A 26,651-nucleotide genomic window follows, 5' to 3' on the forward strand; every position below is an offset into this window, starting at 1 on the left:
TTATTACCAAGACATTTGTGAGTTTTTGCTGCTTCCCCGTCAAAAAGGAGAAGCCAAAACACTATTATCTTGACAACCATAATTACGGTGTTTTGTTATTGGGTCAAACTCGGGACTTTAATTTTGAAATGACGAACTTTTGTTGCTGTAACGTTCATTGTCAGCCAGAGCACAGCGAAGGGCTCTGTATCGATTTATGCGGTGCTTTGATTTAAATAGTTTGATTTTAAATGAGTGATAAAAGCAAGAGTAATGATGATAAAAGCAGAAATCGCAGCGTGGTGTATGTTTACAGTCCAGAGTACATCCAGAAATGCGACTCCCTGTCTAAAGTGCCAAACCGGGTGAGACGAGCTGCACGTTACTTTACACTCTCCCAAACACAACACACTCCCAAACACAACACACCTCTGGCTTCATGCAGACACTGCATACTGATAAATGTAGAGACATGAACTTGAGAGGGAATCGCGTTTACTCTAGCTGGCTTGGTAACGTTACTAATGGAAAAGTACTGTGTTATGGACATCTACTTTAGTGAATTACCGTGGGATTCTTTTGATTATTTTGGAGTATCATACAAATACCAATCTATATGAATGTGTCATTCAGTTACATGGAATATATGAAAACATACCTGAATATATTTTCTGAAACCATCACAGTACCGGGGTACTACACGGTATAACTATACTTATTTGAATGCATAAAGTGTAAAAAGTTAAATGAGTAACGTTATATGGTTGGCTTTCTTCACTCCTCTCTTTCTCTCACAGGCGAGTATGGTGCATTCATTAATTGAGGCGTATGGCTTATTACAATACATGAGGTGTGTCAAGATTATGCATAATTGACGATTTCTCAGTATTTGAATGTGTATTTTCTAGTATGTAAATAATGTCAGCTGATGTTTATGTTCAAACTGTTGTGTGCATGTGTTAAGGGTGGTGAAGCCTCATGTGGCTTCAATAGAGGAGATGGCCGTGTTTCACACAGACTCTTATCTACAGCACCTGCACAAGATCAGCCAGGATGGGGACAATGATGATCCTCAGTCTGTTGACTTTGGACTGGGTGAGACCTGAATTCAGATGATTAGGCCCGTGATTACTGTACTACATGGCCATTCTTCTGGGGAGATGTTGACTCTGGTTGCAGGAACTTGCTCCTCTTCAGACACAAGAGCATTAGTTATGTTACAGTGGGTTATGCACCTACTGTACATCAGACGGTTGCTCCTATTTGTTTTTTGTATTTCTTCTTGTTAAAACTTGCATTTAATAGACAATCACATTTAAATGTATATTTTCAGAAAGCATTTAATTGATGTAAAATGATAAAGTTCATTATTTTCCATAATGTAATGATAAAAATTAAACTTTCATATATTTTAGATTCATTGCACACCAACTGAAATATTTCAGGTCTTTCATTGTTTTAATACTGATGATTTTGGCATACAGCTCATGAAAACCCAAAATGCCTGTCTCAAAAAATTAGCATATTTCATCCGACCAATAAAAGAAAAGTGTTTTTAATACAAAAAAAGTCAACCTTCAAATAATTATGTTCAGTTATGCACTCAATACTTGGTCGGGAATCCTTTTGCAGAAATGACTGCTTCAATGTGGCGTGGCATGGAGGCAATCAGCCTGTGGCACTGCTGAGGTGTTATGGAGGCCCAGGATCCTTCGATAGCGGCCTTAAGCTCATCCAGAGTGTTGGGTCTTGCGTCTCTCAACTTTCTCTTCACAATATCCCACAGATTCTCTATGGGGTTCAGGTCAGGAGAGTTGGCAGGCCAATTGAGCACAGTAATACCATGGTCAGTAAACCATTTACCAGTGGTTTTGGCACTGTGAGCAGGTGCCAGGTCGTGCTGAAAAACGAAATCTTCATCTCCATAAAGCTTTTCAGCAGATGGAAGCATGAAGCGCTCCAAAATCTCCTGATAGCTAGCTGCATTGACCCTGCCCTTGATGAAACACAGTGGACCAACACCAGCAGCTGACATGGCACCCCAGACCATCACTGACTGTGGGTACTTGACACTGGACTTCAGGCATTTTGGCATTTCCTTCTGGAATCGGTCCTTCTCCACAATCTTCCTCAGGGTCCGGTCACCTCTTCTCGTTGTGCAGCGTTTTTTTGCCACACTTTTTCCTTCCCACAGACTTCCCAATGAGGTGCCTCGATACAGCACTCTGGGAACAGCCTGTTCGTTCAGAAATTTCTTTCTGTGTCTTACCCTCTTGCTTGAGGGTGTCAATGATGGCCTTCTGGACAGCAGTCAGGTCGACAGTCTTACCCATGATTGCGGTTTTGAGTAATGAACCAGGCTGGGAGTTTTTAAAAGCCTCAGGAATCTTTTGCAGGTGTTTAGAGTTAATTAGTTGATTCAGATGATTAGGTTAATAGCTTGTTCAGAAAACCTTTTCATGATATGCTAATTTTTTGAGATAGGAATTTGGGGTTTTCATGAGATGTATGCCAAAATCATCAGTATTAAAACAATAAAAGGCCTGAAATATTTCAGTTGGTGTGCAATGAATCTAAAATATATGAAAGTTTAATTTTTATCATTACATTATGGAAAATAATGAACTTTATCACAATATGCTAATTTTTTGAGAAGGACCTGTATATTGTGTCCCTTTGTTGCATGCAGTGCAGGCAGTTGCCACTAGCTTACAGCAGAGGGCAGTATTATACTTGAATCTTTCTCAAACTTTCCAGTTATTACAATCAGTGTTTTATTTTTGTACTGGATCATGGCCATGTGTAATTTAAAAGCCTGACAAACTGACACTTCATACGAATCTCCAGGTTTAGAGAATAGAGAATAGTTTTTGAGAGGGAAACAAAGATTTGTAAAATTAGATTTTTGTTGTTTTTCGCCTTTTTTATTAAAGGAAAGTTGGTTGACAGAAAGTGGGAGAGAGAAATGTGTGATGGGGGGGTTGGAAAAGGTCCACGAGGCAGGATTCGAACTCGGGACACACAGAGCGCAACGGTGCTATATATTGGCACTCTGCCACGATGCTATCTGCTCTGACCAAAGGATCTTTTTTTACTGTAGCTCAGTGTTTATTGTTCTATCTCACTCTCCCTCTCCATATCTTTCCTCTCACTTTCCTCTCTACACCCCATCCCATTGTCCCTCTGTGTTATCAAACCCCCCTCTTGTCGCTCTCTTTTTTTCAGGTTATGACTGTCCGGTGGTGGAGGGTATTTTTGATTACGCGGCTGCCGTTGGAGGAGCCACTCTGACTGCTGCCCAGAATCTGCTGGATGGAAAGTGTGATGTGGCCATCAACTGGGCCGGAGGGTGGCATCACGCCAAGAAGTAAGACGGCACAACATGCCTTGTCTCCACACTCTTGTGTTTCACATCCACATCAATCATTGAGATGCCAGTGGCATCTTTGGCATAAGTACTAAGAAGACCTGCATGGTTTAAACCAGGTTCAAATTTTGACGTTACAATTTGTTTGCAGAAGCTTGTTAAACGAGTTTTCATAAAGTATGTTTATTGTAGATGAGTGTTTATGTAAGTGTCAGACATTGTTCAGTGGGTCACTGGAGCAGCTGATTGAATGTGTGTTGTTATATAAGGGACGAGGCATCTGGGTTCTGTTATGTGAATGACGCTGTTCTTGGAATCCTCAAACTGCGCCAGAAGTATGAGAGAGTTCTCTATGTGGATGTGGACCTTTACCATGGAGATGGTAAAAACACGTCCATAACAATAACCATAACAGCCTTGTTGTTGTTAATAGCATTTAACATCCTTCTTTTAGATTTCTACCTGATTTCCAAATGCACATTAACACCATGAGCAAATGTTAGATGGGTCAGTCACATGACATTCATTTTCCTTAGAATTTTGAAATTAATTTATTTAAAAACACGTAAAAAACGCAGTTCATATATACAGTGGTTTGAATGCACTTTTTTTCTTTTACATTCCAAAATTAAACATCATTTTGAGTTTTTTTTTGGGAGGGAGACACAAAATAAAATAAAAATGTCAGGTCAGTACAACCACTCTGATATCATAATGACAAACAAAAGTCTTTTTTTAAAAGTCCTTGAAAAGAAAATCTCATTAGGTAGTTCTGCATAATACTTATTTTTTTTATTTCTTGGAGAACAATAATTTTAACAAAAATGCTTATAAATGTATTAAACACCTCGGTCCACCAGATTAATGTCATGTGGTGCAAACAACATGTGGAAAAAAGCATACAACAGGAAATGATATCATAGAAATGACCACTTCAGACCTTTATAACTGTTGCTGTGTCTGAAATCGCTCACTCATTCACTAATCCCTATGGCAGTTGAGTTCACTATATCAGGAAGGAGTGAACAAATAAATAAGTGAACGGATTCGGACGGTGACGTATAGCCTACACTGTGCGTGAGACTTGGAGCTGTTGCAAAAACATTGCCCTATGTACTTTTATATTACATGTACCTAATTTTAGAAAATAATATTAATAGCAATAATACTCTAAATTACTTTATATTGCAGTTATACATACCTCCGCGTCAGCTTTGTTTCATCAATGGTAAATAATTATTTTTTTTGTAATGCTTTTATGTTCATAATCATTAAATGCTATTAAAATACTGAGAACAAAAATAAAAACACAAACACGTTCATAATTATGTATTTATTATTTTTAGTATCTTGACACTCGCTCAAGCAACGTTTTAAGCTCAGATAAGATGATTGTGGACACTACCTGTTATTAACGAAAAAATGTAAATTATCCACCAAATTATCATCATTTTTGTAAGTTAACAACAATGCCACCTCAGTAAATTAGTCAAATATTAATAATATAAATATTAATATTAATAAGTTATTGCCTACATAACATATTTTAATATAAATAATGTAGGAAAAACGTTAAAACAGAAATAATAAAGATGTAAATGTCATCTCTCATTCAAACTCGCTCGCTCCCGCTCTCGCTTCCAGCTCGACGCTACTCCGCATTGGATTGTGGGAAATAGTGCTTCAGCGAGTGTACATCGGTTGTACACTCGAAATCTGAATTAATTGTGGGAAAAAGTAGTGCACAAATGTAGGGAATGAAGTATTCATTCAGAATTCGGACAGCACTACAAAATGGTTGACACCCCATATAGTGCACTTTATAGTGGATAGGGAGCGGTTTCGGACACAGCATGTGTGTTAAGGTAAAAAAAAAAAAAGGCAGGTAATTTTTATTTGTCATAGATTCAGATGTTTAGATAGTAGTAGCTCATGTTCCTTGTTTGAGTTAATCTGTTATCAGTTCAGGTTATTTTTCAATTAGAACACACATCCATCAGTGAAGCTTTTATTGTGACCCAATTTAATATCCTTCCCTTTATGTGAAATTCTGCATTGTTTCCTCTCCAGGTGTGGAGGACGCTTTCAGCTTCACTTCTAAAGTCATGACAGTGTCTCTGCACAAGTTCTCCCCTGGCTTCTTCCCAGGTTAGTTCAGCATGCCTCTGCGCATCAGTGAAGACCAGTGCGTCTTTTAATTCCATTAATTGACAGTCATGTTTCAAGCCATGCCAGAGCTGGAGCTGCAGGCTCCACTCCAGCGCCCAGAGTCTGATTACCCAGCTGATAACAGAGACTGGAGCTCTATGGCTTCATGAGAGCCCCTTCAGTAACTTAACAGTAGCGCTTGGAAAGGCAACTGGTCAAATGCAAGATGTTGTACGATTTCATTATTATTTACTTAAGGATTTATTAATGGATTGTTTTTGCAACAGTTGCCAAGTGGTCTTCACAAATGACACATTCAGGATCCATGTTGATTCCTGAATCCTGGCATAGATTTTCTTAACATTAAAAAAAAATTAAGAACTCCATTCTATTCAGATGCTTGTAGGGGAAACCTGACTGAATTGAGAAAAACTGACTAACTGTCAAAACAACCCAATTGAATCTCTTTACTAGCTACCTGACTGAATTGAAAAAAACTGACTAACTGTCAAAACAACCCAATTGAATCTCTTTACTAGCTAGCAATAGTGGACATACTGAATGCAACTTTTTTTCTTCTACCATATTGTGTGGTTTTGGCCAGAAGTGGAAGAAATTGATCAACTGCACTTGCATCTGCCCAGTAATTGCTCTGTGAGTAAAGCGTAGTCTTTATATTAGCCCTTCCGCTTGCTAAGCACACGCTCCTCTCTTCACCTCAGTGGTTATACCTGAAAGTCCAGCGTAACAGAAACTCTTCTAAATCCAAATATAACAGAACATTATACACCAGCAAGTTCCCCCAATTTTTCATCTTCAGAAACATAATACTTCATTTCAACTTTTCTCTCTCAGTCCATTTCCATGCATAGCATGCTGGGAACTGGAAATCCCCTGCACAGTTTCAGCAGTGCTACGGTAACGCCAATTGCATTTTGTTCATGTAGTTCAGTTTTGTTTAAGCAAACGTCCGTTTACTTATGTATGGACTTCACATTACGAAACTAGGTTTAAAAATTGTTTAATAATTATAGTTATAGATATAACCATTACTCCAGGCTTCAGTGTCACAGGATCCTTCAGAAATAATTCTGTCTGTCTATCTATCCATCCATCCATCCATCCATCCATCCATCCATCCATCCATCCATCCTTCCATCCATTCATCCATCCGTCTATATATATATTTGTGGAAACGGTGATACATCTTTTCAGGATTTTTTGATGAAAAGAAAGTTCAAAAGAGCACCATTTATATAAAATATTTTTTCTGTATTTTCTGTCATTTTTGATCGAATGAATGAATCCTTGCTAATTAAAATGATTAATTATAAATAAAAAAAATCTTAATGACCCACTCTTTTAAATTATACTGTAAATCGTCCTTCATTTAGATAATTCATACTGTCCCTGACATAAGTTCTATCAGTCATATGAATGAGCTTCAAAGAGACCAAATTTAGCTTATTGTTATAATTTCTTCGACAGGCACAGGTGATGTGATTGACACTGGGCTGGGTAAAGGACGCTGGTACGCTGTTAATGTCCCCCTCGAAGATGGCATCCGTGATGATCAGTACTGCCAGACCTTCACTAGGTCTGTAAAGATCCAGTAACCAACCAGTCGAAGTTCCTAGCAATGTTTTGTTTGTCCCCATGGTTCAGTGTCATTTAAACATAGAAATTATTTCTTTTTTTGGGGGTTTTCTCTCAGTGTGATGCAGGAAGTCAAAGCTCTGTTTAACCCTGAAGCAATTGTGATGCAACTCGGAGCGGACACCATGGCGGGTGACCCCATGTGCTCCTTCAATATGACTCCTGTTGGAGTCGGAAAATGTCTGAAATATACTGGACTGGGAGTTACCCACTCTGCTTCTAGGAGGAGGTGTGTGTCATTGTTTTTATTGAATTATATTACGCTCCAAAAAATGAAAATTCTTTCATCAGTTACTCACCCTCATGTTGTTCCAAACCCTTAAGACTCTCATTCATCAACACAAATGAAGATTTTATATATATATATATATATTCCCTCATCATTTCTATCCATCCAAAGTCCACCCAACGGAACTTTCATGTTCCAAAAAGATTATAAGGGTAAAAGTAGTCCATATGAATTTCACAGTTTAATTAATAGTGTTTGGGTTTTATGATGAACAGATTTAATGTCTTCTTTTATTCGTGCATTGTTCAATGCTAAATGTTAATTATGCTGAAATCAAATCTGTTTAACTTCTTGATTCCTATGGATTATGTTCACACTGTCATTTTGTACAAATGTTGGTTGCATGGATTGACAAAAATTACGAGAGATTATTAAATGCATCTTTATTTGTTTTGAAGATGTTATGGGTTTTGTACGACGTGCGTGTGAGTAAATGATGACAGAATTTACAATTTTGGGTGAACAAACCATTTCAAAAACATCGATAGACCGCTTCAGCAGTGTTGCCTCAGTTTGTTCTCGCTCCATGCCTTAACACTGACAACAACATCTTCTGTCCTTGTTGCCAGCTTTCTGACTCGGCCAAAAAGTTTATTAGTGTGTTGTTACGGCCAGGAGAGGGTGGGGTGGTTGGGCTGAGAGAAGAAAGTGAACTTTTGTGATTTTAGCCCATTTTAAAATGAGCTCTAAGCTGCAGACCTGCCTAGCCAAGCTCTAGATGAAAGGTAGTAATTACACGAGTACAATGAAGCCCTTTTGCTGACTTCAATCCCCCCTCGCTCTCTTCATATACAAATCTGCCTCTCTCTGTCCTTCTCAGGCGGCTATAACCTTGCCAATACTGCCCGCTACTGGACCTATCTAACCGGGACCTAGGACAGACTCTGTCTTCTGAGATCCTGGACCACGAGGTAAGACCCCGTTCCCTCTCTTCTTTCAGCAGCTGTATAGAACTCCACTCTCTCCTCCTCTTCCTCTTTCATTCCTGCTGAGTCACCCGGTCTGATCAAAGATGTCCAAGCACCTCTCAATAACCGGGATTGTTTTCATGTGATTGAGGATCTGGGAGGGGGAGTGCGTGCGTGCGTGTGCACACCATTGAAGGGGTCTTAACAATACTACTCTGTCTCTACCGGTTGACTGAGAGGGTCTTGTGCTTTTCTTTCCTCAACTGTTTATGCCCCTCTCTCCTCTTACTCTTTCTGTAGAGAAAGAGAATGTGTGTACCCAATTCTGAGTGAGCCTTTTTCATGCTTTTCTGAGGAGCTTCTGAGGAGAGATGAAGGGCTGGAAAGGCCTTCTGGTTGGTCTGGGAGAGTTATATATCTCTCTTTTCTAACAAGACACAAAGAAGGTCTTTTAATGTTTATAGAGAGCACTTTCATGGTCACCGCAATAAAAGATGCCATTGTTTCAGCTGACATGACCTCCTGCGTCATGTTGACCTTTGACCTCTCTACAGGGCAAGCAACCAAAATAAAACCGTGTAGATAACTGTCAGGGTGTTCGTTAACGACAATGATGGTCGTGATGATGATTAATGCTGCTGAAGAGATTTGAGCTCCCTGGAATACTTCAGGATAGGTTCATGAGGGATTTTTTTTTTATAATATTGTATTGTACAAAATATAATACTTTCTTGTTTTAAGAAAAACCCCACAAAAAACTACAATATACAATATGGCCCTAGAAGTCAATAGCCCCTCCTGGGAGTTATTTCACCTTTTATTTATATAAAGCATTCTTCTCCATTGAGAGCCATTCAAAATTGTATGTATTCTAAACTTTTTGCAACATATATTTGTTACACTTTACAATTTATTATATTGGATGTTTTACTAGGGCCAGTTTTTTTGGAGTACTCTTAAATGTGTGAAATGGACTTCCCTCAATACACTACCATTCAAAACGTTTTTGAAAGAAGTCCCGTATGTTCACCAAGGCTGCATTTATTTAATTTTTTTTAACTTAAGTTAAGAAAGCGATATTGTGAAGTATTATCCAAATTTAAAGTACTGTTTCATGTAATTAATTATTATGTAATTAATTCCTGTGATGCAAAGATGAATTTTCAGTGTCATTACTCCAGTCCCAAGTGTCACGTTCCTTCAGAAATCATTCTAATATGATCATTTTGTGCTCATGAAACTTTTCTTATTATTATGTTAAAAGTCTCCTCCTTCTCCTCATCTCCTTCTCATTCCTCCTCTTTCTCTCTATTGCTTCTTTTCCTTTATTGTTCCTTCCATCAGCTTTTCAAAGCATGAAGCATTCTCTTTTCCCCTCTTAGAGAGTGGAACCCCCATCTCCTTACCAGCACTGTTATTGTGTGTCCATCCCGGCCAAACAAAAAACGATTTAACTGTAGTGTGAGTCCATAAAGACAAAGATGGTAGAGAGAGAGAGAGAGAGAGATGAGGCTTTTAAAAGACTGAGGCATCCACCAATGGGGGTATAAAAAAAGACCGAAGTGTATTGCAACATGGAAGAAGCTGGGGAAAGAGAGGTGGAACAAGAAGCACTTTGTACCTGAGCAATCTCTCTCTCTCTCCCCTCGAGCCGGTCCAGCTGCTGAGACTCTGAGGCGGCTCAGTCTGGGTTCTGCCCTGCCAGGACTGCAAACAATGAAGACAGACTGGAGCGGAGGCATACAACGAGCTCATTCAGACCCTGTCACAGACACAGAGAGATGAAAAAGTGAGGCTAATATAGACAGTCCTCCCTCACAAGGGAGAGTCCCAGAAAAAATGCAGAGCCTTTTATTTGGACCTGAATTGTTTCTCTTTAAGAAACTGATGAATTGGAAAAGCCTGTGCTGTGCTTGGGCCAAGACAGCCCTGATATTGGTCTAAATAAATGCCATTGTTGGCATTAGGCAGCATCATCTCCTTTTAATGGCATCGGTGTGTCAATCCAGTTACTTTTTTGTACCAACAAAACATCTCTCCCTTCGATCTCTCAGCAGATTTGATTAAATCAGAGCACAAACCTAGGCAACGATTTATTTAGCTGATTGAGATGTCGTAAATTTAATATAATAAACAGTTAGCCACAGAAGTAATGAGTTATTCACACTTTAGGGGGAATAACATCATGAGACACACAGGTCTCTGAGATGTTACGGCCTTAAAGTTGTTGTGTCTCTGGAAAGTATGTAATTAAAGTTGAAGTGTGTTACACCAAATCGAATTCCAGAGAGGTTTCCCAGACACGTCTTCTGTTGTGCCCGACTGTAATTATTCAATAAACCGCTTCTGTCTTAAACTCACTGTATTGATTGAGCTAGAAGGATGCGTGTGATGGTATCACTGCTGAAGCTTTTTCGTAATTTTTCATCACAGTATTGAATTACATTACAAATTCAGGTAACGTAAGTGTTGTGCTAATTATTAAAGGTTTAGGCACCTTTTTTTCAATTAACAAAATAACCTTGAACATTTAAATACAGTAAAACAGTACACAATAAAAATGTTCAAAGTAAACAGATTTTTAAAACAGGTTAAATTGTGGAAGAACTATAAAGAATAATGATGAAGTATCTGACCCCTTAAACCAATTATATTTTGAATGAATGGATGTTTGAAATGTGTATATTGAAAAACAGTAATGATTTTTTTTTTTTAACTATTAAGTAGAAACACTTTGTTTACTCAGGTTGCTGGGATATTTCTGCTTTTCTATAAGAAACTCCTACTGAAAGTGAGTGGATTTTAGTTGAACCAGTGTTGCAGTGTGACTAATGCTCTTACTATTTCTTTTTTACGTTCTCGTCTAAGAGAGGTGAAATTCTAAATGAAGATTGTATAGTTGACAACTCGACATTGTTGATTACTGACAAAAACCTAAATAGCTGTGTTACAGAAGAAGTTAAAGGGATAGTCCCCCCCCCCCCAATTGTTTTTGAAAAATTCCTGTTGTTCCAATCCTGTATGCCTTTCTTTCTTCAGGGAAACATAAAAAAGACATTTCTCAAAATATCTTCTTTTAAGTAATGGTCACCAAAACAGTTAAGTTACCAACATTCTTCAAATTATCTTGTCGTACAATTATGGAATGACATGAGGTTAAGTAAATTATAACATGATTGTAGTTTTGGGTGAACTATACAGTGCATTTAATGTCATCTGTAGTGGTTAAGAGGACCGAAAACTGTTAAATCTACAAAAAGTTCCAGTTTGGCTAGACAGGGAACATGTGGCTTTGTTCTGGTCAAAATCTTATCAGCAAGTGGTAGGGAATTTGCTCTGTTTTTGTTTGAGTTCTGTCAGGGACTCCGCTCAGCCCATGGGTGGAAACAGCACACACTCCTCTGTGGCCAGTAAACATCTGTACATCCTCTCCTTTTTTTCAACTCCTTTTCACTTGTTTCTGCCAAGTTATTTTCAGCACAGCCTATTGAAATAACAAACACCCAGAGCTCTGTTTCCCCCCTGCAGTTAGTCAGCCAGATAGACGTATGATCCTCTTCTTTTATTTAACTCCATTTCACATGAGAATTCAGAGGGGGTTACAAGCAGTGGACAATCTGCATAACTTCCTCCAATTGTACAAACAGTGTCTCAACATACCAGACAAACATCAACACATCAGTGATCAACTGAAGTACTCCACCCATGACCTCAAACACTTGGCCACAGAATCCACAGGTTCCTACACAGGTGTATTCTTCGTTAATGAGCTCAGCCAGCTAACATGAACACAATCTCAAGATGACAGCTGTGATTACGCTCATCAAACAGTGCTAAAAGGAGTTTAAGGTCTTCTGTCTTCTCTGCATAACTTGAGGAGGTGGTGAAACCCCCATTGGGCAGAACAGGGACAGACAGCACAGACCCTTTAGAGGATCTGTGTGTGGATTGAGAAGAATTTAGATGGGCAAGTTGCCTTGCAAATTGATTTGTGTGAACCCATTATGCACAGCAGGGTAGTCCGCCATCAGAGTTCAGCTGTTTTATTTTCTTGTATCTCAAATTGTGATATTACTACGTTTGTGAAATGTTCCTTTAGAAATCTTTTTTTGATGCACGTACACAAGTTCTCACTGGCTGGCAACTTTTTCACGGCAGGATGTTGTGAGTGCCAGTAGTGTTATGTTTGCATTGTCTGTAGTTTTGCCCTTTGAACCAGGTCTGGTACTTCACTGTAAAGTGTGAGACAGACAGACTGTCAGCATGGGTTTGGCTCATTGCCGCCCGCACGTACTGACTGATCTAGAAGGGAAGCGCTTCAGACAGTGTAGATGCTGTTTGTCTGCCCGTGTTATTGACTAAAGATAATAATAAAACACATCATGTGTTCAGTGATTTGGTGAATGTTTTGACAGCTTATGATTTCATAAAGCTTACTCTCTTTTGTCAACTACACATTTTCAGCAGAGAAGACAGCAGGCCTTCAGGTGTTCCTTAACCTCTCCAATCTCATTCATCTTGAACAAAACTTGCGACGCCACAACAGTAACAGTTAGCTTGGCCTCTGTATCTTCTTATGTGGGTGGGACTTTTTGTGCCGTTGCGTCTGGGAAGTAGCTGGCTCCCAGAATTCCGGAGTGGAATAAATGCTGGAAATGAGCTATGGGGAAATCCATAATGGATGTTGGGTGGTGTTGATAGTTGAGGGGTCAAAGTTGAAAAAGTCAAGAGATGAAACCTAAACTGACCTTTATACTTAGAGACAATGAAGTGTTTGGCCATATTTTGACTCGAAGAGTAGATAGTTGTTGTTTTTTAGTCTGCCCTGTTGAGGAGGCATTGTCTAATTTTATCTGACTTAATCGATCTTTTTTTTTTCATCTGTTTTTGAAACAAGCTAATGGGATAGTTCACCCAAAAGTAAAAATTATGGCATCTATTCAAATGGATTATGTTTTTACTCGCTTTTTGATGCGAGTTATGGTGCAATGGTCTTTTAATGGAGAGACCGAAATCTCTCAGGGTTGTGTTTTGAAGATAAAAAAGACAGTCATATGGGTTTGGAACAACATGAGTAATTGATGACAGAATTAATTGATTGACAGACTAACTAACCTAACCTGACTGCACACATTCACAGACTCATATGTTGTGTAATCGCTAACATGTTGGAGTGCATTGGGACTCGAGGTAAGCCGGATAAACAAAAGACAAGTAATTGAAAGAATAGTTGAGCTAATGCGTGTAACACAAATACAACCAAATCTGATCTCTGTCCAATTTAAACACCAGTTACCCTACCAACACAATGCAGACAGTGTTTATTCGAATGAGTAAGGCAACATACCTGGCTGTCTTTTTGGCCAGTCACTATAGTTTCCATTTCAAAATCATAATGCGTCACTAATTGTATTTCAGATGCATTTCATGATAGGGTAAATTTTAACTGCTTTTTAAGCGTGCCTTTTCAATCCAACAGTCAGAACACTGTGATAGACTGAGCACAGCTATCCAACAAGTTGATGTATATTTGTATGTGTGTGTTTGGAACAAAGTGGAAGTATGACTAAACCTTCCCATATTTTCTTATGTATATGCTGCTGAGCTGAGAAAATCTCACAAAAACAGGTTGTATTAAAGGAAACCTAGATCACATTAAAAGGTCATTAGTGAAGCTGTGATTAGAAGCAACTCGGTCCTAGCTGGAAAAACGTTGGTTTGTCTCAATCCTAGTCATTTGAACTTTCTTTGAGTGCAAGTCATAGGAAGTGTGAATAGCATACACATAATTCCATATTTTGACTTATAACAATTAACTAAATGGAATGCTTGCCCAATGTTTGCCCAAAAATGAACATTCTGTCATCAAACATTGTTCCAAACCCATATGACTCTCTTTCTTTTGTGGAGCATACATTTTGTTTATCAGAAAGACAGGGTGGTCGAAAATAACTCAGGACCCCTATGATTTAATTGTATGGACAAAAAAACTTTTTTCAAAATATCTTCATTTGTGTTCCATGGATTTGGGACGACATGAGAATTTTCAGTCAAATATCTTCATCCTCATCGTGTTTTAAAATGCATGAATTAAAAAAGTGCACAAATAAACCATTTAAAATAAATGCTGCAGTCGAGAGTTGTCCCTTTAAGTGATGGTTACTTTAAGTATGCTTTGTGTTTTGCTTTGCTCATCTCTAATCCAGTACTTCACTGAATACGGCCCGGATTATTCCCTGGAGATCAGCCCGAGCTGCCGACCCAACCGCAATGAGAGCCAGCATCTGGAGCGGGTCATCAGCACCATCAAAGGTAATCACCATAACAACATCCAGAAACTCACCAAACACAAACATGTCACACTTTCTCCACACTTAATCCAGTACCATTTCCACTGATGGAATTACTTTTGTCCATTTCAAAGCTGGTTAAAATACTTAAAGTAATGGCCTGTTTATTTGGAAAACCATTGATGATGGGTAGCATGGTGTGTCAGTCATTCATCCAGATGTACCTCTAGCCTCCTCAAGAACTTTGCGTCCCACCCCCCTCCAGTGACCAGGGAGACCTTTAAACCAACCACAGTTGTCCCATGTGACGGGCTCTCTTCATCTGCAGAAAAGAGAAATGAATGTGTTTGATGTTCCCGGTCATCAGTAAACTAATAAGCAAAGCAATCTTAGAAACTTGCAGCTGAAGTCTCAAGAGAACGGCTGGGATGAGAATTAGAACAGGCTACATTAGGAACATTTGCACACATGTACGCATGGGGCCCCAGACACGCACTTATCCACGTTTTAGTTTGTTTTTTGACAAATTGTCTAGTTTGTCCCTTTGACACAAGGTTCTTCCTATTAGTTGTAAAAGTGATTTTTTTTGCAGCAACTGTGCATACACTGTGTGTGTGTGTGTGTGTGTGTGCTTATTTGAGGTTTCAGCAAACTCTTGCCTTTTCACCTTCTCCAGGGACTTAGTCTTAAGACTCAAAACATGTTTTAAAGCAATGCTGAGAAGATTTCAGATGCCCCTTGGATGTAATAAACTAAAGATTTTTCCTTTTGAGCTCATTCAAACATCTGTGTGAATGGGCAAAAATCTGGAAGTGCAAACGGAAAAGCAGTGTTCCAAATATTAACACACGGTCATTGTTTGTGTATAAGAACAAATTTGATTCAGAAAAGCCAGCCTAAGTCTTACAAAGTCTTCACTTTACTCATGGTGTGGTGCAGTGTTATTTATATAGTGTTGTTTATATAGTGTTGTTTAAAATATCATTATCGATTAATCTTTAGCATTGCTTAAATGCTAAAACAAATAAATATATACAAATATAAATATAGGGAGAGTTTGTTTAATCCCCTTCACAAAAAAGTAGAGATTCAAAGGAACTGAATTTGATTAAAAGATTAATTTGTGAACTGGATATCATATCTAGTTAGGTTCATTTGGTCCGAACCAAGGGCAAACAATTATACATTGTAGCATTTTTCAGCTTTTTTTGGTTCCTTTCACACCACACTGATTGCTTTGGTCTGAATCCGTTGAAACGAACCAAAATGCAGTCACATGACAACATCCACATCACTCATTGGCCATGACGTATTTCCTAAACTGCTTTTCGATTGGTCAGAATTTATGTGCGGGAAAATTCCAACATAAGAGGGAAAGCCAGCAAACAACACGGAGACAACACGACTATGGAGAGACGACTGGGCAGGCTGGTTTTGTCCTGGCCATAATCTAGTACATTGTTTGTATACACCACAATATGCAAACAATACATTTCTATAATGAAGCGCGGATGCAGCTTGAAAACAACGTTCTAATGCACTGCAAACGGCGAGTGGGCATCGCTCGTAACTTCAAGCGGAGGCGTGCATTAATTCTTCTTAACTCTGACATGCTCATGGTCATCTCACCAAATTTCTATGAGGCTCCGCACCTCCTCACTACTCCAAGTTTGTCCATGAGCTGCCATGCTAAAGTGCAAACTGTCAACAAACACTTCCTCATCCCATAATGCACAGCGCAGCTGACTACTGCAGCTGGTTTACTCCAAAAATGATCAGTACTTTTTGCAGTTGGGTCTGTTCGAGGTCGGATCAGATTCTCACCACAAACGGACCGCTCCAGAGTTTGTTTGAAAGCGTACCGAGACCACCTCTTCAAGCAGGTCTCGGTACGCTTATTTGGTCCGCTTCTGGTGCGCAACCGAGTGAGATTGCTGCTTTCACACCTGCCCAAACGAACCGCACCAAAGGGGGAAACGAACTCTGGTACGATTCAAATAAACTAAATGAGGCAGGTGTGAAAGCACCCATAATGACCGATCCACAAAGCTTTTCTTGCTGTTTTACTTCTTTGTGCTTTGTAGTTGCAAATGTAATGAAAGGGCTTGGAGAAATGGATTGCGAAAGTATCAAGTTTCTTTCAACTTTAAACAACTTTAAAATTTAATTAAAAATCTGTAATAAAACGGTACACCTCTGTATTTATATACTACTATATTATCTCTCTCTCTCTACTATACTAATATCATTTAGAATGATAGTTATTTATAGATTTTCAGTTTAAGTAATCTTGTGCTTTTGTCATTTTTTCTATCTAGATTTAATTTATCTAATTTCAGTCATTTAAGCCCTTTTTTATAGTGCTTAAATACTACAGACAACATTTCTAAATTTAAGTTTTTTTAATCTTAACATTTTATATCTGCTTCATTGGAAATAATGACATTATTGGTGTGATGTTTTAAATAAGTAGTTCACCCAAAAAGACAACAATATTTTGAATAATGTTGAATAAAGTTTCAGCTGTTTTGGCCGTACAGTAAAGTCAAAAGGGCTTCACTGGCTTTGAGTAAATAATGACTGAATGTTCATCTTTGGGTGAACTTTCTCTTTAAAGAAATGTGTTCATCCCTCTAAAGCACTGATGTTTATGAGAGAGGCATGAATGGCGGTTTGTGCTCTTCTGTTCTTATCACCTAGCTCCTTATAGGATGAAGTTGACCCATCTAACCACCCTTGACTTTTGTGCAGCCCTTGAGTTTTTAAATGCTCATCAACAAGCTGAAGAATCATCTGCTCCACCTTAGCTTTAGTCTACTTATTGGAGTTTCAATTGCGACTAAACATTTCTCTCCCCATTTACATCTTATTGATCTCTCGGTCTGGCCTTTGCTCTGGTTAACATCTTCTCCACTTACTCATCTTGAGAGCTGGCATCTTTGCTGCAGAGCTGAAGGTCCCTCGGAGGTCACCACCTCATCGTATACAGACTGACAACTGACAGCCTCATTTCTGACCTTCACTTCTGCTTAAGGTCAGAATACAATACTAAAACACTATGTTAGAGAGGTCCGTATAGTAGGCCAGTGGATTTTCCTTTTGAAATGAGAAAACCAAAATCGGAAATCGAGCGTTAATATTGAAAGTAAAAAAAAAAATAGAAAACAGCTCATTTTTGTTTTCTAATTTTTCCCCAAGAAATGAACAAGAATTCAGCTTAATTTTTAGTTTTACGTTTCAAGTGTAGAAAAATGTATAAACAGCTTGAATATTCGATTTCTACATGTGGACCGGAATTAAACGCCCCTTTCTGCTGATTGGTCAGCCGAAGATAAACCGTGCCATCATCAGTTCTTCCGCAGTCCCACGAGGCATATGTGCCTACACGTGCTATTGGAAATTTCCATTTTTCCCATATATGAAGTCATGAATATGAGCTTGTCGTATTCAAGTGTTTTAATGTCGGAAAGAATAAAATGTAGCATCCCATTGATTGACTATCATAAACATTCACCGCGCTACACATGCAGTTTGCTGACAATTCTGGACTTGCGGTCAAATACATGCTTATTTCACTGCTTATAAAACACAATATGCTTCGAATGATCATTCATATCTAGCCAATAAATAAACTACTTTAGCGACAAGACAAAAGGATGTAGTTGTTGTGAGAACAGCACTGACAGCAGAAATGGTTGTTCCCTCCACCATGTTTAAAGATTACGACTCGTCCAACTCGTATTTACAATAATTCCTGTAGCACGTGAAGGCAGCATTAGTCCTCCACTGCTGCAGGTGTACAGATTCTTGATGCGTTCTTTGCAACTACATTTAATCTTTTTCTCATCAAACAACCAGATGAATGAATAGCTCGACACAGCTCGTATCGGGGCAGAGTTTAGACAGGGCTTTCTTCTGTGTAGATATAAATTCTATGATTTGCATCAGCTGGGCATGTATGATATGAAGGCTGTCATTGCTTACCTTGGTCGCCCAGTAAGTTTGTTTGTTTAATTAATGAATTATTTACTTTTAAATAAACTATTAAACACTTATTAAACACTTATTAAACACTTCTACCAAAAGGAGAGAATAATGCATTGCATTGCTATATAACAGGCCTATTATAACATTCAAGAACTGTGTCATCTTACAATTGGAGAACAACAGTTGTGAGTAGTTACCCCCATAGTTCACACAGTTCCAATAAACTAAACAGCAGATAAGCGCAGACCAGTATTGAAGTGTACAACAGTCATAACTTTGTTTTTGAGTTTATTTAATTAATATTGAGTCAGTTCATGGTCGTATGGTAATAAAAGTATATTTTTATTTGTGTACGTTCAAAATGACAACAAAATGTCATGCCTTTGAAAAATAAAGTGAACAGCAAAATGTGCTGCTTTAGTGTGTCTCGGTCTCATTGAGCATCTTTCTGGCAGACGCCAAAAACATGAACCAACACACAGAATTAGCCTACTTGATGCACCTATAGTCTACATTTAGATTATTTGATGTGTAATGCATCATATAATTCACTTTGGAGTAATCACAGCATGTATCAAAAACGTGACTTGACAGTCTGGAAAATACGGTAGGCAATAGCAATTTATTTTTTTGCGGACCCTCTGGCACCTTGAGAACCGTTGGTCTACAGAAGAAAGCCCTGTCTAAACTCTGCCCCGGTACAAGCTGTATCAAGCTATTCATTAATCTGGTTGTTTGATGAGAAAAAAATGAAATGTAGTTGCGATAAATGCATTGAGAATCCGTACACCTGCAGCAGTGGAGGACTTATGCCTCGCACGGTTTGATCTTCTGCTGACCAATCAGCAGAAAGGGCCGTTTAATTCCCACCCACATGTAGAAATCGAAAATTCAAGCTGTTTATAAATTTTTCTACGTCTGAACGAAAAACTAACATTTCAGCTGAATTATTGTTTTTCTTTCTTGAAAAAAAAAAACTACAAAAAGAGCTGTTTCCTCATTTTCCTACTTTCCATATTCAAACAAAAAACAAGTGAACACTCGATTCCTGATTTTGGTTTTCTAATTTCAAAAGGAAAATCCGTTGGCCACCAAGTACATGGACCTACACTCTTAAAAAAAAGGGTTCCTCAAGGTTCTATATAGAACCCTGGGGTTCCATACTTGGCCAATAGAACCTTTTACAAAAAAAATGGTTCTATGTAGAACCCTTGCATCCAAAGAACCTTTTTTTATTAAAATGGTTCTATAATTCATGTTTTATGACTGAAGTGTAAACTAAAGATTACACTATAATTATAGGCCTTACCCAACACATTCACAAAGCTTTTTGAGTCAAGACCCATGAGAATGACTGCTGTAGTCAAAAATATTAATATCTAGTCAATGTATGATTTGAGCTGTACATTAGCATGAAACTTATATTACTTTACATTATAGTTTACCTTTTTGACGAATCAATTTGTGAAGAAAAACAAACTAACCAGGAGTTTTCTTTATTTTGTATACCATATTGTGATGGTTTTAATCTACCGAAGGGAACATTAAAAACAAATAATCATAAAAAGACCCCTCCCCCTCCCCGGTGGCATATATGCGTTGCGTCATCCTTGAATTCCTATTGGTGGATTGGCGAAGATGAATCTCGAGAGGAGTCGAGACAAATGACAGTTAATTTTTCAAACTAAGGAGTCCGCCATTTCTGCTCGTTCATACCCTAAGGTAAGTTAAGTTTTTACATTTTTGAAATGATTTTACCGAAATATTTTGTATTACAGTTAATATTTATATTTGTTAGAGTAGCCCTTGTGTTAAACACTGATACTAGAAGCAAAATTTACCTCAAAACCACTGGTGCGAAGCACTGACGGGCTTCGTCAGCCATCGGTTCAAGCCCTGTTAAATTAATTTTGCTCCTGTTTTTTAATTAATTAAGATACAGTCTCCCTTTATTTCCTTGTTAATGTTAATGGAATTGTTAACTACAATAAGATAGCTGTGTTATAAGGAGACGAGCTTCGAGTCAGAAGCGTGAATTTTAACATTCATTTCAATTAAGCGCGCGCTCGTTGTTCAAATAAACGGCGCCGATTCAAATAAAAGTGAACCGGGTATACGGAGGTGAATGATTATGTTTAAGTATTTTGCGGTGAGTATTTTTCCCAGGCCTATGTTAACAGGTGTAGAAGTTCTTAACTTTGGCCCGCAAGATACTTTCGTGCAGTTTTTAACTCCAGCCCAGACCAGACGAGGATTTTGATTAGCTTGTTCAGGTGTGTTTTATCAGGGTTGGAGCTAAACTCAGCAGGAAAGTGGACACGGCTACAGTTCAAAACGTCCGGCCGGTCTGTAGCTATTAAAACTGTGCAAAGACACATTTGCACTGCAGCGTTCGTTTATGTTTACTGTGACGCATGCGCTGGATTAAAGTGATGATAGCACAAGGTTACATTTTAGTATTCAAATGTTCTAAAGCCAAAAATGTTTAACGTTAGGTGTGTTTAATGCATAGTTGGTTTATGAAGTGTTATTTATGCTTTGTTTTTTTTTTATCCCCAGATAACCATGGTTGATAAATGGTCAGTAGATGACACGTGCCACTGGCTTCAAACTATAAACCTCATTGATGCAAAAGAAAGTTTCAGAGGTAACGTTACAGATGAAAATTTATAAATGTTAATTTTATGATGTTGTGAAGTTTCAACTCACAAAGTTTATAACTCACCTGCAAGTGCAACATAACCACCAAGCAGATTTTAGTGTTACCTGTGACATTGAGGGATGTTTTAGAATATATAAAACTATAATGTATGGCGGAATAGCACTTTTTGGATTACTTCGACTCAGCGCAGTAAAAAGTCACGCCTGATCCTCTTCCTCTCACTTTTGTCAAGGGAAGGAGGATCAGGCATGACTTTTTACTGCGCTGAGTCGAATTACTCGAGTGCCCTTGAGGTAAGCTAAAACATACCAAAATTTAATTTCAAAGTGAAGCACCTGTAGTAATTTTACTGTTTTGTATTTAAGATCCTGCATGAAATGACAATGAGGTTTGGAACAGACTTGGCGAAGAACATGGAAACATCTCTGAATGAAATGGCCCCAGACATCATCAGGAGTGCAAAAGAAGGAAGTCAAAAAAACCCTCTACGCCAATCTCATTGGACTAGCAGAGGAAACCACAGAAGGTAACTACACCATATATTTTTCCCCATCCAACCTATCTGTTCCATGCCCAGTGTAAAGTTGCATTGTTTGCATTGTCAATGTAAAGGTTGTAGCTCCTATAAATTGTATAAGTGAAAACATGTATTAAAATAATGCAAATATTAAAGGAATAATTTACCCCCAAATAAAAATTGTCATCCTTTACTAACCTCTTGTCATCTCAAATCTTTATGACATTCTTCTTCAGAACACAGAAGAAGATATTTTGAAGAAGGATGGTAACCGAACAACGACGGTGCCCATTGGTTTGGTGTCCATATAATAGAAGTGAATGAGTACCAGCATTGTTCGGTTACCAACATTCTTCAAAATATATTTTTTTGTGTTATGCTGAAGAAAGAAAGCTATATAGGTTTAAAATGACAAGAGTGAGTGAATGATGACTGAATTTTCATTTTTGGGTAAGCTATCACTTTAATTGATTTCTGTACCTTATATACAATAATTTGTATCTGTTTGTAGGTCTCGTTAGGAATGCTGCACTCATTTTATTGCCAGCACTATTTAAAGAAAACGCCAGCTTCCTTTACAGTGTAGATAGTGTAAGTATAGTCTTCTGTAGTTACATTAACATTTGATGCACTTGACTTGAATTAAAGGAACTGTTCATGCAAATATAAAAATATTAGTCAGTTTACTCACCCTTATGCCAAATTTGTAACGATTTAAAAAAAAATTAATTTACCCTATAATTTACTCACTCTCTTCCTTAGTCATAAACTTTGTCTTGTTTGCACTGCTTTGTAATGTCATTGAATAGCACCCCAATTTAAATCATAAAAGAAATCTGTACAACTCCAGGGGTTAATACTTGTCTTCTAAAGCAAAATGGTACGTTAGTGAGATAAAAAGATTACATTTGCCAAGATAGGTTGCTATAATTAGACTATGTATAGATAAGGGAATAACATCCAATGGGGTGGCACATCAGCTTCACATCAATAATTATGAGTCTTGTTGGTTCTTGCGTGTCACGTGCTTAGCTGTCATATCTGTGTTGTGTCATGAACGATTCAGTTAAAAGAACGAAAGAACCGATGAGATTCAAAGTGGAACTGACATGGTAGCATGTTGAATGTTGTTCAGTCATCAGCAATGTTGACATTCAAACACATTACAAAGCTTTTTATTATTAAATATATCTCAGATTGTGTTAAACTGGAGAAACAGTCATATACATTGGTTGGTTTGTTGGTAAGTAAATTATGGGGTAATTTTAAGTCTATTTTGATGACTTCTGTTAATTGGTGAAAATCACTCAAAAGGTGAAATGTTTGTTTTACAGGATCCCAAAGGTGCTACACCAACCATAGTGTTTAACGGCTCTCCTGATTCCCTCAAGGCTGAAAGCGTCAGCATTATAATGGACAATGTGAACATCATAAGAGAGGCAGACATTGACATGACACAGGCTGTGGAATGCCTATTTGCAGTCTATTTTATGTGCAATACCCGGTTGACATTAAGCACACAATGACTTTTATTCAAAAATATATGCTTAAACTTAGACAAGAGCACAGCAAAAGAACACCAATACATGTACTGAAAATGTACAGTCAACTTGTGTAAATTGTAGAGCTATTTAATAGTTGTTTTAATTGTTCATGTATTTTTATCTGCAGTGTCAAATATCAAAAATGATTTGTTTTTCCTCATTTCAGAGATATATGTAAAAGTGAAGTACTGTATATGCACATAAACAAGATTATGTATGTTTATTGCAAAATGAAAATGCTTAAATGAAATAATTCAAACTAAATGGTTAAATGTAATTAAACATCTTAAATGTAAAAATGTGAAATTTGCTGTCTAATACAGAGTATAGAGAGGTGCAATTTTAAATGACACTAATATTTTTGTATGATCATTTGAATAAATTTAAACATTTTGAATTTTCTGGATTGTTTATATTTTCTTATTCAATAATAATTAAACTTGTTTAATAATAAAGAACCCTTAAATGGTTCTATATAGAACCATCTAACTTGGCTTCAAAGAACCATTTGGGGTTCTTTTTATGGAACCCATTAAAGTGGTTCTATATAGAACCATTTGGGAGTTCCATATATGAAGCGGGTGATAGAACCATTTTTGGTTCTAAATAGAACTATTTCTTTTAAGAGTGTAGAGAACTGCGTGGGATGGATTTTTCTGTCCCGCTCCTACAGAAATGTTATCTCATCAATGTTATGCTCCTGCCTGCAACATTCATGTTTTGTCCCGCTCAGCCAGCATAAAAGTAGCCTATATAGATTTTTTTCAGTACAACCATCATCATAGTCCATGTCACCTAACCACAACAGCATAAACGCTCCCGATAAAATATTTGTTATTATTAAAGCATCAGTATTCACAAACCGCTGTTATTTTGAACAGAAATGCAAGCATGGGCTGCAGTGTGCATGGTTTGGCATGGCAGAATGCGAGCAAAGAGCACTCCCTTTATAATCACTAGCTCTAGGGAATAATTAAAAAATGCTTAAGGCGCAGACGGTTCAACTTCCAATTCAGGCTTTCCACCCATCTCTTAAGACTAGACTGCTGTATCACACATGGGCACAAATTTCAGTTTATTTTTGCTTTTAGGATCTTTGTGGATTTTTGTGGTAATTGTAGTTGTTGTTTGGATAGTCAGGACAGTGTAGCACACTGGTCAATAGATGTCAGATGGTTGGGTTTATATTTGGAGGAAGTTATTGTTTGTGATGAGGTTTTATTAGGCACTAAATTACACCATTAAAGTGTAGGGTTTTCTAAAGACTTCCATATCGTTTTTCAACAAGCTCGCACAGCCCCGTGTGCCTCCGCTTTCAAACTAACAGCTTACAACAATTAAACTCTTTAATTAGGATTTTTCTGTAGTGCTCAGTGCTTGTTTACAGTCTTATGTATGTCACATAAGTGCCATGTTTATGAGGGAAAGGAAATCTTGCAGATAAGGGAAGCAAATGCAAGACTAGTGCCAACCTGTGTGATGAGAGTTACCTGAAGTCTGTGTGCCTGACCTTCCCAAACATGCATAATATGACATGCATTCTGATAATAGCCATTACCATTTCTCTGTGAAGAACTGCGATTGATTAATACAAGTAATATATAGAGAGGCTTGAAATTGTTACACATTACCGGAGTTTCCAAGCACATCTGGGTTACATTTACGACACTCAGCCTTGCATTATAAAATGCTGAGAGAAAGAGGGGCAAAAACGAGTAAACACCATACACAATTGTTTTCAGTGGTTCTGATCAGCAACTACTACCGAGTTTACCAAACTCATGTTGAATGCCATAACATTTTAAACCATGGGTGTTAATAGAGACTATATGGTTTGTGCATGTTGTAAACGACTACCAACAAACTGGACATTTTTCTTGATTCCATCCCTGAAAACAGTCCATATTTGATAAGAGGATGAATATGTAGGCCGGAAAGATGGAGACGGGAGATCATCGGACATCTGCTAAATTCTACATGTAAATAGATTCATAAACGTTTATGGTTTCCTTAATGTGAAACCACTGAAGTTTTAGGAAAGGAAAAGCTTGCTCATTTCAAAAGAGAATTGAAGATAATTAGTTCCAAGTGCTTCGGAACCTCAACCTTCAAAGAACGAGGAACATGTTGTGCTTTAAAATAGCGTTAAAATGTCACTAAATGTATGGCTTCCGATTAAATCTCTGAAAATGAGGGAATGCTTTTTCTTAAGTTGTGAAGGAGCCATGACTTCATGTACATTTCATGACAAACTGTGGCCTTATTGCAAATCAAATAAAAAAAGTGATTTTATTAAAAAAGACATTTTTACAAATGTAATTTTACAAAATTACATTTTTTTAAATGATTATAAAGCTTGCTTTGTAAAGTACGGATTCCTATTGATTCCTTTTTTTAAACCAGGATTTCCTTTAGAGCCTTAAATTCAAATTCATTTGCCAAGCAGCTGGTGAGAACAAAGGAGACGTCCTTTTTCAGCTCAGCTAGTGTGAATGGCAGGCACAATTCCAATGCAAATTGCGGTTTGTAAATCCATGTAAATTGATTTCGATTTAGAAATATTTGAATAGCTTGTGCTTCCGTAAGAGACGTCATAGGAAATCCTGTTTTTTTCCAGATTTGCAACCTATGCTTTGTTTCAGTTTGTGTCATTAAAGTGTGCTAGGTCCTTGCGCAGACGTTCAGGTGTCTCTATCACTGTATTTTTAATATTTTTCAATATGTTTTCTGTAATTCACTCTTTACCCCTCTCTATTTCCTCCCCTGCTTGATTACAGGGAATCTGAAGAATGTAGTTTAGGAGTGGGCTCCCAGCTCGTGTTTCCGAATCAGACCCTGCTCCTCTAATGAAGACAGTGTGTCGGAGCCATCACCAGAGGGGAGATTGGTAAACATTACTTGAATGTTTCCAGGGGGAAAAAAACATTAAATGCAGAGATGGGCCAGTGTTGCCACATTTGAACGGTTTTAGTCAATGTTTTTTTACAGATATCTAAAGCCATTTTCAGATCATTTGTAAGTGAGATATTGTCTTGTCAAAGATTCATCCCAGAAACATGTCGAACCATGGTTTAGATGCACAGGGCAAGTCACTGAGATCTTTACAGTTTGTCTTCATTCCCCTAAATGTAACCATCTTTTATCATTTTTAATTGCAATATCTTGCAGTGAAATTCAATGGGCAGACTGACCAAATTCCAAGTCACGTTGGCTTCATAAACTGTGTTATGTTGCCTGTGGCAAATGTTTTCAAGCTGCCGGTCAACTTTTAATTTTTGTATAAATGCTCTTCTGTTATATATTA

The 26,651-nt window shown here is 37.8% G+C and overlaps 1 long non-coding RNA gene and 1 pseudogene across 1 annotated transcript; both read left to right on the forward strand.

The window, feature by feature from the left end:
* The first annotated feature begins 109 nt into the window (after nucleotides 1–109).
* LOC132108883 (histone deacetylase 8-like) lies at nucleotides 110–26,320 on the forward strand (annotated as a pseudogene).
* On the forward strand, nucleotides 19,910–23,438 carry LOC132097880 (uncharacterized). Its single transcript, XR_009422785.1, has 5 exons — nucleotides 19,910–20,346; nucleotides 21,184–21,271; nucleotides 21,652–21,812; nucleotides 22,315–22,394; nucleotides 23,138–23,438. It is a non-coding gene; the product is annotated as an uncharacterized LOC132097880 (long non-coding RNA).
* Nucleotides 26,321–26,651: the final 331 nt, after the last annotated feature.

The sequence above is a fragment of the Carassius carassius genome, chromosome 2, assembly GCF_963082965.1.
Source record: "Carassius carassius chromosome 2, fCarCar2.1, whole genome shotgun sequence".
Taxonomy (NCBI): domain Eukaryota; kingdom Metazoa; phylum Chordata; class Actinopteri; order Cypriniformes; family Cyprinidae; genus Carassius; species Carassius carassius.